Raw genomic sequence first — 7,076 nt, 5'->3', positions numbered from 1 at the left:
CTTTCTTTCTTTCTTTCTTTCTTTCTTTCTTTCTTTCTTTCTTTCTTTCTTTCTTTCTTTCTTTCTCTTTCTTTCTTTCTTTCTTTCTCCTTTCCTTTTTTCTTTCTTAACAACACCTGACTAATCTCATGTGAAATGTTCTCAGTGAAGTGAGCTCACCAACAGATGGTGCTGCTGGGACCCTTCCTGCTACAAACAGCATCCTCACCCCTTGGCCAGCCTGGCTCTTCCTGGCTTTCCATACCAGGCTTTTCACCTTCCTTCCATTTTCAAGCAATGGAGCTCCTGCAGTGGTCTTTGAGAGATACCATTGTATGCATTAGGGCAGGTGCTTGCTGGGAATGTGACTTTCCCACGGTCATCTGGGTGGGCTCATGCTTCCTCTGTGGCCCCCACCTCCAAATCCCACTTTCCCCATGTGTGGCCTGCACAGGCCATCATGATGTTCTACAGGTTTCTCCCAAGATCACCAGGCATTGGCTCTGGGTCAGTGGAGCTTCCTGAGCCTTGGAATTCTTTCCGCAGCCTGGTGTTGGAAATGTGCCCATCTTATGGCGGGAGGCAGATCTGACGTAGGCCTGCTAACCTCTTCACATGGTGAGGAAGGCCTTCGGGGTGAGTGACCACTGGGCTGGATGTTGCCCCAGGTGTGGTCCTGTGGGAGTGGTGAGTCACAGCCCTGACTGCTGGCCTGCTCCGTCACCCGTCTGCCTCTGGAGGCATCTCACTTCTTCCTGAAAGGGAGAGAGAGGAAGCCCCAGAGCCCTGTGGTATGAGCTGCTTTGGCTCTGCCTAGAACCTCATCTGCCTCGTATCACACTGCCTTTCACCAACTACCACCATTACCACTGGAATCACCCAGAGAACGGAGGAAGGAAAAGGGGCAAAGCATAAGTGTGCCATCACATCAGGCTCTGGATCTGCTCAGGTATGCTTAGAGGTACAGTTCTAAGAAACAACAATAGTGCAAAGTTCAAAGTTCAGGGGCCCTGAACCCAGTCCGTGGGCTGGGTGGAGGGAGCTGGTGTGGGGAGGGAGAGGCATGGATGTTGGTGTCAGACAGACATATGCTGGGACCCTGGCTTTCCTGCTAATGAACCCTGTGACTGAGGCAAGTTACCTGAGCTCTCTGAGCCTCCGTTTGCTCATCTGAAAAGGGAGAGGCACAGGTTTTCCTCACAGATGTGCAATAAAGATGAACCGTGGTGGTGAATATAAGGCCCCAGGTTCTTCTGTCACCGGTCCTGTCTCGACGTCAGCCAGCACCTTGGGAGCTTGGAGAAGACTGTTGGGAAGGCTCCAACCACTGCGGACGAGGCCTGAGCTTTAGAAGCTGAAGGGGCCTCACGGTATCTGGTGAACTCCCCGCGTCAGCGGGTGCCCACGATAACCTTTGAGGGGACAGGAGCCTGTTCGAAGGGGCCCTAAAGGCAGGGTAGGAGAGTGGAGTGGACCGCGCTGGCCCGCGGAGAGAGAGCCACGTGTGTGAGGACACCATTCCCACTGCCGCCTGTTTACCCTCCTCTGTAGGATGACACTCCGAGAAATTATTCCAGTCCTCCTTCAGACTTCATTTTTCTAGCGCTCGGAGTCCTTTTTATCAACCTCGGTGCCTTATTTTGGATGGCATTTCTTAAGATTTTAAACATCTAGAATGATAGACATAAATGTGTGTGTAAAGTAAAATAATTTTTAGCTAGAAAAATGAAGTCCAGTTGACTGAATAAGAAAAATACCCAAAATTGCGTTATATAACTCATCTGATCTCTTGGGAGCCGTATGTCCTCAAGAGCAAAGCATTAGTCATTGCTTAATTTTAATATTTTTCATAAAAGACATTAAAATTATAAGCCAATATAAATCATTGGCCAATGAGCCGTAAATCATTAAATTTTTTTAATGTTTTATTTACTTTTGAGAGAGAGATAGAGAGAGAGAGCATGAGCAGGGAAAGTTCAGAGAGAGAGGGAGACATAGAATCTGAAGCAGACTCCAGGGTCTAAGCTATCAGCACAGAGCCCGATGCGGGGCTCGAACTCATGAACTGCAAGATCATGACCTGAGTGAAAGTCGAACCCTTAACTGACTGAGCCACCAGGCACCCCAACTATAAATTATATTTTAAATTAACAACAACAAAACCATTGAAATGCTCTGGTAATATATATACAGAAGGAGACTTCATAAACATCCAAAAATGGCACAAAAACACAGTGAAAATAAGATGTGGATCCAAGATGGCAAGTGAAGATGCTTTTGCCCACTTTACATTTTGGAGAGATATATTTATGTTAAACATTTCAATGAGCCTGGAGAAAGGCATTTTCTGAAGTTATTAAAGTGTTATTTAAATATTAGAGATTGATTTATCTCATTTTTGCCACCTACTCTATCTGCTGATTATTCCAGCACTGCCTCTAGTTAACTCGGTGGAATTTCAAACAGACATCTGGTTCTTCTGGTGACCATGTACCTGTCCCCAACTCAGGATGACATCCAGGGTCCTCACGTGACCTTCCACTGGCAATTCCCCCCTTCTGTGATTCTGGCTTGCCTGCCCTTTCTCTCCCTGCTTGCTCTTGTTTTTTTTAGGATCTTACCTCTCACTGTCTCCGGACACTCACTTGCACCACGGGAGGAGGTAATGCAATGGCTCAGGCCCAGTCATCAAGAGTGTGGACTTTGTGAGAGATACATGTCCCCAAATTGAAACCATGCACCCCTTCTCCTGTCACCCTAAGAACCCTCACATCATAAGGATCAGTGGGGCCTTCCTCAAGGGAGATGGAATGGGTTGGCTTCTTCTGGTGGTGGGGGAGAGACAGGAGCAGTGTTGGAGGGGGAGCAGTTACCCTCCACCTGTGCCTTTGTGGCCAGCACTTGTCATCAGCACTTGAAAAGTTCCCGCCTGGATCAAGACAGCCTTAGCAGCTGGACAGCAGCAATCCCCTTCCGAGTCGGAAGCTGCTGTTGTCTTGGGCAGAACCCACACCTCTAAGACTAGGAGAACAGCAGCGTTGCCCAGACCCTACAGAATAGGGATAGACTTTCTAGCGTCAGTGTTGTATCCCTCCATGGATAAGTGTGGTTGTTGTGAGCCTTCAATTCATTGTAAGTTTTAATATATACTTGGTTATATTGAAAGTGCATTTTTACAAAAGTAGAGTTTTGGCTTTTTTTCACATATTTTTTAGAAGTTTATTTATTTTGAGAGGGAAAGATTATGTGAACAGGAGAGGGGCATGGAGAGAGAGAGAGGGAGAGGGAGAAAGGAAGAGAGAGAGAGAAAGAGAGAGATTCCCAAGTAGGCTCTGTGGCAGTGGGAGTCTGATGTGGGGCTCAAACTCACGAACTGTGAGATCATAACCTGAGCCGAAATCAATAATGAGATGCTTAATCAACTGAGTGAGCCACCCAGGCTCCCCTTGGCTTTTTTCTTTTTAAGTAGGTTCCATGCCCAACATGGGGCATGAACTCGCCATCCCGAGATCAAGAGTCACATGCTCTTCCGACTGAGCCAGCCAGGACCCCCTGGGCATATTTTTAAGTAAACAAATAGAGTTGGCACTTCCATTTTACTTCTAAATACACATTAGGGATTGTATAAATCCATCTGATTTCTCTTCAGATGTGTATTTTCAGTGGCTTCTATTTCTACTGAGGATGAACAGGCCATCCACTGGCGTTAAGTGATGGTTAGCATTATATGTGTACAGGCACCTGCTTTATAAATATATAGGGAATTTTCTCAAATGTCTGAGGTGCACGGCTGCTATGCAGGGAGCATTTTCTAATCTGTGCTACGGCTTGCCTTAGATGGACTGCTGCCACACTTTATCTAGAGTTATCTGTAACATGTGGGCCTCCTTGATTTATGTGAGTGAAAGAAAGAAAACCATTAATATACCCAAACAATAAAGATAGCGGGTGTGACAGCCAAACCTCATAGTGAGGAGATCGGATTCCGGCAGTTTCCTGCCTGCTATGGCCACCCTGGAGGTGCCCTGGGTCTGGGGGTAACTGGCATCCCGCTGGGTCATCAGGCTACAGCTCTCTGGGTATCCAATCTGAGGGTGGGGAACCTGCTTCCACCAAAGAAGCTCTGAAAGGGCTTTGTGTGATGTGGTGGCTCATTTCTGTAAGAGATAAATGGCCTCCTTGAGGTCTAATGAATTCAGATTTAGCTGGACTTTCGTCATTAAGCTTGGGTGTGTGGGAGAGACACATATATACTATATGTCTCTTGGTGTGAAATCCTGAGGTTTCTCTTTCTGCGTTTGCCCTGATGCCCTGAGGCATCCCCACAAGGGAAAATGGGGTTCCAGTGAATAGGTTCCTTGTAAAAGACCTACAGCTTATATGCACACAATTATCCCATAATAATTAGCACCCCGATCTAGGGGACCCGGGGCAGGAGACAAATGTCCCCGTGCTCATCCACACCTCTCTGGATTTCTGAGACAGCTTTCCTCCCTTTTGGCCTAAAGTTAACTTGCGGCAGAGTTCATCTGTGTGAACATATCGGTGGGAAACAGGGAGGTGGGTGCCTGGTACCCTGTCAGGGACATGCTGGCTCCAGGGCCTGGAGTGAGTTCCAGGTACTGCCTGTTTGAATACATTCCAAGCACACAGACTGACTTACTGCACGTTCTTAGAAAGCCTTATAGAAGGACGCCTGGGTGGCTCAGTCGGTTGAGTGTCCGACTTTGGTCTTGACTCAGGTCTTGATCTCAGGGTCGTGAGTTCAAGCCCCATATTGGGTCCTGCGCTGGGCATGGAGCCTGCTTTAAAAAAAAAAAAATTAGCCAAGGGGTAGGGGGGGAAATAAGCCTTATTGATAGACAAGTTTCTATTTGGGAGGGGAAGAATAATGGTTCTCAACACCAGCTGCCTGTTAGAATCATCTGGAAAGCTCCAAATTTCATGGATTTTATGGTTTCTTTGATGAATTGAAAACAGAGAAAAAGATGATTCTAACAGACTGTTTCTTTTGGAAACCAACCTCCAATACCTTGCTTACTCTTAATTAATTTATTGGAGTTGCCCCAAATAGAAATGTAACTCATCTCATGTACCTCCCTTATCTGTCACTCACCGAGTAAGGAAGATAAAGGGCTTAGGAAGCAGAACTTGGCACTGTGTGCTGGATGACACACACGCCAATGCAGGATCCTCTGACAAATCAAGAGCAACCCTTTCCTCACGTGGGGGCTCTTCCTGCGTGGGCCGCGTGGTACTAGCATTTCTACACCAGCTGGCCTCCCAATTTGCACACTTGTTTCTAGTCACTTCAATAGGAAGGGAAGTCCAGAGGAAAACAGCCCCTTTCTCTTGCAGGAGGCATCTAAGTGACAGAAATGGAATTGCCTGAATGCCACTCTGCTCTTAGCAACAGAGACAAAAGTCCCCACCAAACCCTGGAATGTTTCAAAGAAGAGGGTCAAATTCTCCTGGTGATGAAGACTGCATCCTGGCTGAGAAAGGATCCCCAGGGGCGCACGGCTGGAGAATCAGAAGAAGGGAGAGCTAGGGACTTACTTGTTTTTCCCGATGGCGTGTCTTTCAGTGGGTTTAGCTTGTGCTTCTGAAGAGCAAGACACACACAAGAGAAAAGAAAGGGGGGGGGGAAATTAAGTCTTGAGAGGACCAGAGGCTTAAGCAATTGCTCTTTGTTGTTGACCCTGTGGGTTGTTGCTTTCATGGTGAGTCCATAAAGGAAAATAGGAACTTAAACCCTTACTCTGCTGCTTTTCTGAAAAGCCTGGGAAGGTAGAGCCCAGATGGAATATATGGGGAAACTCTCAGAGTGGTTTGGGACTCTAGAATGTGGTTTTCACTCTAAAACTTGTCCCTCTAAGTAGCTGTATGTTGTTTGACAGATGTCTCGGTGGCAATGTTGTAAAGGAAAACCAGAGAGACAAACTACTTAGCTTAATTGCTGATTATTTAATTAACTATAACTACTTAGCTTAATTAGTTGCTACCAGCATTGATATCACTTAGCGTATAAGGCATTTAGGAGAATCTTAGTTCAAGTCACACAGAGGACACTGTCACACCCTGTCATAGAGGGCTGGCTGTGGTAGATCATTGACAAGGTTTGATCTTGTCACCATTATAGAAACGTTGTAAAAGATAAAACAAATTAAAAACAAAACCACACTTCCGAGTGGACGTTAGTAAGGAATATAAAAGGGTGGCAAAGGCACCATGGTCACATGACTTCCAGCTTCCGAAGTCTGTGCTGGCTTTGTGAGTATTTAGGTAGGAAGGAAGGGTCTGGTCAGGCTGGAGGGGAGACTAGAGGAAAGGGGTGGGGGAGCTGCTCATTGCGCTGGAAATGTGAGAGGGGGGCAATGGCCAGAACCCTGCAGGCTGGGGCTGGGGAGCCAGGGCAAGATCCAGGCGCCTGTGCGCTCTGTATTCCCTGAAGCATGAGTACAGCCCTTCAGGGAGGGTGTTCGTGCTGTTAACTGTGCCAGACAGGACCCAGGCCCCTTTAGGCTACCCGGTACCCTGCAGCCTCTCAAACACTTACAGGTTCATAAGCAAACACTTTGAAAGAGCAGTTCACATATTTTGGGAGACAAAATTGAACTTTGCTTTAACCCTTTAAACATGGAAGTTTTAAGAAATGTATTACTATGATCATAGATGCACGGGGAAGGCATACTTAAGGTGTCCATGCATCGTCCAAAGTTGTCTCGTGTTGCCTGCTTTGCGGTTGGAAACTATAGGTTTACATGGTTGGAAAATATAAAAAGGAAATATGTGAATGTCTTTTGAGTGTTTGCAAGATGGGAAGGGAAAATAGAACAAAACAGAACTACTGTATTTCTTCACAGATAGATACCTGCGGTTTCCAAAAACGCTTCATGTCACATTAAAAAAAAAGAATTTTCTAGGTCAAGAATATGTTCCCAGAGATATGAAGTAATGTAGGAAAATAATTGTGCCCCCATAAAACAAATCCATTCAAAAGAAGACATAAAAACTCCCTCTAGGAATGGCAAAGGAAGGAAGCTGTGCCTTGTGTCCGAGTACAAATGGGTGAGGTTGACGTTAGTAAAAATTAC

The sequence above is a fragment of the Suricata suricatta genome, chromosome 14, assembly GCF_006229205.1.
Source record: "Suricata suricatta isolate VVHF042 chromosome 14, meerkat_22Aug2017_6uvM2_HiC, whole genome shotgun sequence".
NCBI classification, from domain to species: domain Eukaryota; kingdom Metazoa; phylum Chordata; class Mammalia; order Carnivora; family Herpestidae; genus Suricata; species Suricata suricatta.
Note: the sequence above shows the minus strand (reverse complement) of the source record.